Genomic DNA, 7,823 nt, shown 5'->3' on the forward strand with positions numbered 1-7,823 from the left:
CATTAAAAAAACGTAAATTCAGTATTTTAAACGTAAGTATATTTAAGGTAAAAATATATACCACAGCTTTGACCAACTAATATTGTGTATAATTAATGTTTTTAATTTTAATTTTAAATTAATCACTTTGACATTTATGTCAAATTTCCGGTAAACGTTTACAGACTTGCCACTACTGGCGCTCACGAATTTATAAATATCCCCTCTACGTACGAGCTCACAGCGTATACTTACTCTGTAAATGTACCCCTACCATATATTGGATCTTACTACAGGGGAGTTCGTTAAGGGGATCCGAAAAAAAATCTACCCTGAGAATAACTCGAAATTGTCAGATTAAGATAAGGTAAGTTAAGTACATGAGGTAAGGAAATGGGTGAGTCACAAAGTTTCACAATAAAAAAAGCTAATATTACGAGAAATAAACGTCAGATCGAAAAACTAAAAATTACGAGTTCAATATTTTTAAAAAATTTATCGAATGATACCAAACACGACCCCCACGGAGGTGGGGTGGGGGGTTACTTTAAAATCTTAAATAGAAGTCCTCCTTTTTTATTGCAGATTTGGATTTCTTACATAACAATAAGTAACTTTTATTCGAGATATTTTTTCGAATTATGGATAGATGGCACTATAATCGGAAAAACGATTGTTGGAAATGGAAAACTAAATTAAAAAAATGGAAAGTCCCCTAGTCCCCACTAAAATAGAAAACTTTACTTAACTTTTTTTGGTTTTAGGACCTAATCTCCACAACCCAATAGGTCCCCATATCGCTCGAGTAACTGCAAATTTAGCATACTTTCCTACCCTACTATATCTTATATAAAAAAAATTATTAGAAATTACACCATATATTTACTTTTTTATCAGACTGTGAAATTGAAAAAGAATGTGTGTGTACTTTGTACGCACGTAAGAAGTTATACTTCTATTATATGATTATATGATTATAAACGAAATTAATATACTTTTTATTTATATTTTATTTAAATATTAAATTAATTTATACTTACTACTTCTCAAACATTTTTATTAAAACAGTGCCAAAAAACACATTAAAAATGCCACAAATGATTTCTGAACATTAATTGTCGGAAATTTTTTTAACTAAATACGTATTTTCTGAAAATAAAATTATATAATAAATATACTTACAATCATAAAATGTATAAAAAAAATAAAAAAATAAAAGTTTCTACTGGGATTCGAACCAACTCACCACGCGGCTGGTATTTGCGTTGTATCGGGATTCACCCGCATTAAAACTTCGCCACAGAGACAGCTTGTCATTATGTGCGAAGATCGTCTAACTAAACAGATTAACCTTTTGACATTTTTAACTTATGTAAATCAAATTATTTTGATTTTGAATTGAAATGATTTAGAATTGAAAAAATACAACAAAACATAGAGTAAGAAGACAATATATTAGGTGAATATTGATAGAAATTTTGATGGTAATCAAATTATGTAAATAAAAGTATTACATACTACTTATGTATTTTGGTAGGTTCAAGGTAGGTATCGGAGCCCGTATAACGACTAATAAATTTCGCAATCACTTGCGTCGTGCAAAGTGGCTATGTTCAAATATCATAACAAAATTTGATCAACTATTTATAAAACACTTACCAGTGAAAGATTCTTTAGCTTTGAATAAGCGAGATCTGCGGCACTCATACTAGGCACAGTTTGATGAGCTTTCACATTGGCATGCAACAATCATCTCTTCTATGTAAATAAGTCCAAAAATATAATATGAAAACTATTTAAAAAGGCAGTATAACCATTAACTAACTTTTTGTTTGTTGTTTCTCTTCCTACAAATTTTAAAACGCAACAAGCATACATTATAACCAAACCATGCACAGTCCCACAGCTGTGCCACAGCTGCCATATTGGATAATTTTTGTCATGTCATTTGAACATCCAATCAGAACAAAGTTATAATGCGCATGCGCCCGGTCGCTAGGTTTTCCCATATAAAATTTCACCGTCATTACGCCCGTAAAGAAGTATAACTTCAAAAATTTGAAGGAACCGAAAAAAACCGTTTGGACCGAAAAGATTGGTCAGAACCGAATCGAAATATTTTAACAAAACCGGAACCGGACCGGACCTAAAATTTTGAATTTTACTAGAACCGGAACCGGACCGGAACCTTTTAATTCATTTCGGTCCGGGTCCCTGGTTGTAGATGCTTGATCTCAAAATATCATGGTTTAACCGGTTTAACCCAAATCACTTAAATAAAATGTGACTTCTTACTGAGATACAGGGTGTTTTATTTAAAAATTTAAAAACTATTTTGTACGCAGTGCTTTGAAACTATTTGACATATTCTCATCATACTTGGCAGAAAGTGTAGGTACTGTATACTCTACTAAATTATGTTACATAAACGTTTCTGGCTACTACCAGAGGCGTACAACAAAGGAAAGTGAATGGTTGGCTTTTCCCAAATTCTACGCCACTGGTTAACACAATTTTTCGATTGCCCAATACTCTCTATGAAAATAATACACGACTCATTCGCAACGATAAAATCATTAGTTTTCGAGATATTTGAAATTAAAATGAAGCGGCACAATACATTACTCAAAATAACTGTGCCGTTTCCTTTTTAACTTCAAATATCTCGAAAACTAATGGCTTTATTGTTACGAATTAAGAGTATATTATTTTTATAAAAAGTATTGGAGAATCGAAAAATTGCGCTAAAATAGCAATTCCGCCAGTGGCGTAGAATTTGAGAAGGGTCAACCATTAACTGTCCCCTGTCGTACGCCACAGTTTTTATTTTTTTTATAAAAATAAATTATTATTACGATAATATTACTATAATAGATTACTATATATAGTTGGGAGGTAAGGGATCGGACTTAACAACAATACATCAATCGATCCCAAAGTCAACCTCACCTGCACGAGTGGTAGTCTAAAGGCTGCGTCCCACCATCAAATAATTTGATCAAACTGGTTTGAGCAAACTGAAAGTGACAGTTAGTGACGTCACATCCTGAGTGTTCATTGTGGATAATAATGAAAAATTTTAATTTTAAATGAAGTACAAACAAGTTAGACAACTCAATACAAAAAATTTGATCAAACTAGACTGATAGTGAGAGCACAGATTTTTAGAATTTCAAAAAAACTGCAATTGTGACGTCACTTTGACGTACTTCCGGAGTTTGCTCAAACTGTTTGATCAAATTATTTGATGGTGAGACGTGGCCTTAAATTACCTGGTGCCTCCTGCTACATAACAGACGAGGCTCTGGCGACCGAGTATGAGCGGGATAACCATACAACAGTTACAGGGAGTCAAGGAAATGTGATCCCTACAACTCACCAACCCGCCTGGCCAGCGTGGTGTTTTATGGCTATTTTCCCCAAACTAACAATGTCGAACTTACAACAAAGCGGAAATGGACCCCAGGTGGGTAGGAGAAATCCGGAGTCCCACATCGGGAAACCGATCTGCCTCATGGATTCTGGGGGAGGTAAAAGCTCGACAAGAACAAATCAGAGAAAACGGAAAAAGAAGGAATGCAACAGAATACACGTAGCGACATATAATATCAGATCCATGGCTCAAGATGAAAAGCTGTACGAACTCGAAGAGGAATTAACTAAAATCAAATGGGACATGGTAGGATTGTCAGAGGTCAGATTACTATATTACAAAATAGATTGGCATTTTTAGTTGAAGAAATAATTTCCAACAAAAGACAATAAAAATAAAATAAAATAAAAATTCCATTTTTATTCACTTGCAATGCGAAGGCAAAACAATCTTATTTTTCACTTAGAATACGGAGAGACTTTAAGATTTTTAAATATTATTAATATTGCTATTAGGATTGAAAACTACTTCATCTTTCAATTGCCAGATGACGCTAGTCACCTAGTCCATTCACGTCAGTTGCGGTGTGGGGAATAAACTCTCGGTGTTGGTCACTTAGAGTATGGAGTAGCAGGCCTACGTTCTCTCCGATGAGACTCCAACAGAGTCGAAAATCGTCGATTCAGAGTGCTGGACTGCGCTCCGTATTCTAAGTGAAAAATAAGATTGTTTTGCCTTTGCATTGCAACTGAATAAAAATGGAATTTTTATTTTATTTTTATATTGGTCGTCATTTTCTGTTGGAATTTACCAGCTGAACAGACGGGGTCGTGAATTGTAAGTTTTTTGAATTCCCTCTTGTCTTCTTGGATGTGTTACCAAGAAAATTGACCAATAAGTTTTCAATTTGAAAATCTTTTAATATTTTTTAATAATTTAATATTTTTAAATATTATTAATATTGCTAATAGGATTGAAAACTACTTCATCATCAAAATACAATAATTTTAGCAACATTGTACCATTCGACATTATTCGACTTTCAGTGACTTTTGTGCTGAAATAGTTCAGAATCCACTAGCCCGATTGAGTATTTGATTTTTATAATTCTTTGACAACCTTTTATTGTCCAACTGTGTGGAGCGGAGTCGAGATAAATTACATGTAAATTATATGTTCCGTTTAAAGATGAATTTATCTGTATAAATAATGCCATTAAAAGATAAATAAACAAGGTATATTTTCTTTTAATTAATCTTAATAACTTATTATTAACTTATACTAGGTAAATATATCTTGTATATTTATGTATTAACCAGTGGCGGCTGGTCAGAGGAGGCAAGGGAGGCTTAAAATTTTTTACACATGCTACACTGTTTTGTTTACTTAGAGATATCGGAAAAAGTTATTTGAACAAGTTGTTCTAAATATTATTCTAACCCCGCATACAAATTTCATCATAAAATTCGCACTTTTAGTGGTTTCATTATTTGTAGTCAGTATCCTAAAATTAGTTGTCCCGAGAGCGAACGCTGCCGGCCTTCTCTTGCTAATGCTCCGCGCAGCCCAGTAGTGTTTAAGGAGACCTGGCCTCCTTAACGCTGCACTATCGCTTAAAGCACACGCTGCCCGGAGATTAGCAAGGGAGGCTTGCCGGCCGGAAGCCTCCGCTCTCGTGACAACCAATTTTAGGATCCTGGATACAAATAATGAAAAAACTAAAAGTACGAATTTTGTGACGAAATTTGGTACGAGGGGTTAGAATAATATTTGGAACAACTTGTTCAAACAACTTTTTTCGATATCTCTAACACGAAGAAAACTACCGGAAATTTACCTTGTTTGTGGATTCGCATTAGGCCGCGTTTAAAATTTAAATTTCAGTTGAGTATCTTAAAAAGTGTGAACCTTCAACATGTATGACAGTGCAAAGCTTCAAATGCTGTATTTTGATAGCCGAAATATAGGGCTATCTTCATTTAAATGCGACACACTGTATATGTAAGTATATATATAAATTTATTATTAAACTTATTAAAATTCTATTTATTTGTATTGTATTTAATTGTATTAAAACAATTTTTTTTTTGTCTAGTACAAATTTGTCTAGTTTTGTTTTTTGTTTAGTCCAAATTTATCTAGATATTTTATAGTTATAGCCTCCCCTATTGTAAAAATCACGAGCCACCACTGCTATTAACGATATTAGGTTTGTTCTAGCATCAGTTTCAAACGGTTTGAAACCATCAGCGAATAGCGGACCAGCACGAGTAGAGGGGATAGCACTGGTGACTGCATTATGTTCTCTCACTGACCAACTGTTTTCTGACGGTTTCTGACTAGTTTGACTGTTTGCTAGAACAAACCTAATATTTATATTATTTTAAAGTGCGCAGGCGATTTGCTGACAATTTGTCAGCAAATTACCCGCGAACACAGTTACCCGCGAACGCACCTTTTATATTATAGATTGTTATAGATTTATTCCACACTTAGAATATAAAAGAACAGGAAGGAGTCTGTCATATATCAACAACACCTTAAATTTCTAGCGGAACTGGCCATCTTGAACGTCTGTGGATGACTCATGAGTTTTTGTCAACGAGGTAGAAGGTGTTTGTGTATGGACAGCCTAAGTCTGACGTCACAAATGTCACAAAATTGGGAGGAGCTTATATTGGCTCCAAACAATTTTGTTTGTAACCTTAAATGGTCATAAGGAATTTTTCATTTATGTGCTTTGTGTGGCAAAATAAGACTTCATTTAGGTATTTCGTTAAAGAAACGTGTTAATTAAGAGATTTTTATTCGTTTTTGCTCGGGTGGTTTTTATTCCTTAGTGATTGAAAATAAACATAACCTCAAAACTGTTTATATTCTAATCATTGCATTAAATTAATTCACCTGGGCAAAAACGAATAAAAATCTCTTAATTGGCACGTTTCTTTAACTAAATACCTAAATGAAAAGTCTTATTTTGTCACACAAACCACGTAAACAATAAATTAAAAATTCCTTATGAGTGTTTAACATTATAAACAGAATTGTTTGGAGCCAAATATAAGCTCCTTCCAATTTTGTGACGTCAAGACTTAGGCTGTCCAGGCGTACCATCTGGTAAAGCTCCTGTATATGCAATCAATTAACTGAAGTTATTAGTATAATAAAATGTTATTTAACTGACTTTTCAACAAAATATTATATTAATACGTATTTTCTCTTGATCTATAGCTGTTTCTTTAACATCAAAGATGTAATAAAATCGTTAAGGAATTTATTTTCTTCCCTCTTTCAAAGGTACGTCACTGGAGATAGAAAGCAAATCTGACAGCTGATCGCCGTTTGCAACCTCCTTCCTGGCTCGGAGTCATTTCGCATTTTACTCCTTCCTAGTTTATTTTATATTCTAAGATTCCACATTTATAGGGCTTTTCATTCACAGTCATTTGTTTCGAGCTTCTGTCATGTGTCACATAATATTAATATATCTACGTCATACGTTATATACATAGCCACCTTTACTTTACTTTACTTTATTGGTTAAGTAAAGGTGGCTATAGTATATATCATGATACAAACCCTTAGATTAATGAAAACACCTTCTTAAATCTTAAATATATGTACTTCTTAATCTTAAATCTATGGGCTTCTTAAATCTATGTACAAACCAGTGATGTGGGAGAGAGTATCTCTCTCCCACATCACTGGTACAAACCAAAGACGTATGACGTAGATATATTAATATTATGTGACACATGACAGAAGCTCGAAACAAATGACAATCGATGAAAAGCCCTATTCGCGCAGAATGCTCCGAACGTGTCCTGAAATTTCCCAGAGGTAAAATGCCAATGGCCTTTACCATAGCCACCTTTACTTTACAAGCCATGAAGTTGAAACTTGGCAACATCTAAGCGTAGACCGGTTAATTGTGACAGTTCTCATTTATTTTTAAATGTTTTTAAATAATATTCACTGTATTTACAGAAAAACTCAAACATTTTACAATATTTCGTGCTCCAAATTATAAAGAATATTAAAAGGTATGTATTAAGATGATTTTAGTTCAATATAATATATTTTTATATAATATATTTTATAGTATAATATATTTTTATATAAACTTACGTGCATATAGAAATGCGTCCACTTAGAAGTGTATAAATTGGATGAACCAACCCAGTTATATATTTGTGGATATGTGGCTCATCAAATTCATAAAAGTAAAAACTATTGTGAACATTTCAAACAGCTTGTTTTCTGCACTAAAGGAGAGACAACTGGAGCAGATTACTACGATTATTTGCAGAGAGATGGTTTGTGCTTAGCAACAGACTCAGTAAAATTTATTTATTATCATCTTTGCTCAACATTCGAATTTATTATAAATATTCCCAATCTTGAAAAATTATTTTTGCAGCACAATTGTCACCTGAAGCTGTTATCATGTTTGGTAATGAAAGGTTTACAA

The sequence above is a fragment of the Diabrotica virgifera genome, chromosome 7 (genome assembly GCF_917563875.1).
Source record: "Diabrotica virgifera virgifera chromosome 7, PGI_DIABVI_V3a".
NCBI lineage: Eukaryota > Metazoa > Arthropoda > Insecta > Coleoptera > Chrysomelidae > Diabrotica > Diabrotica virgifera.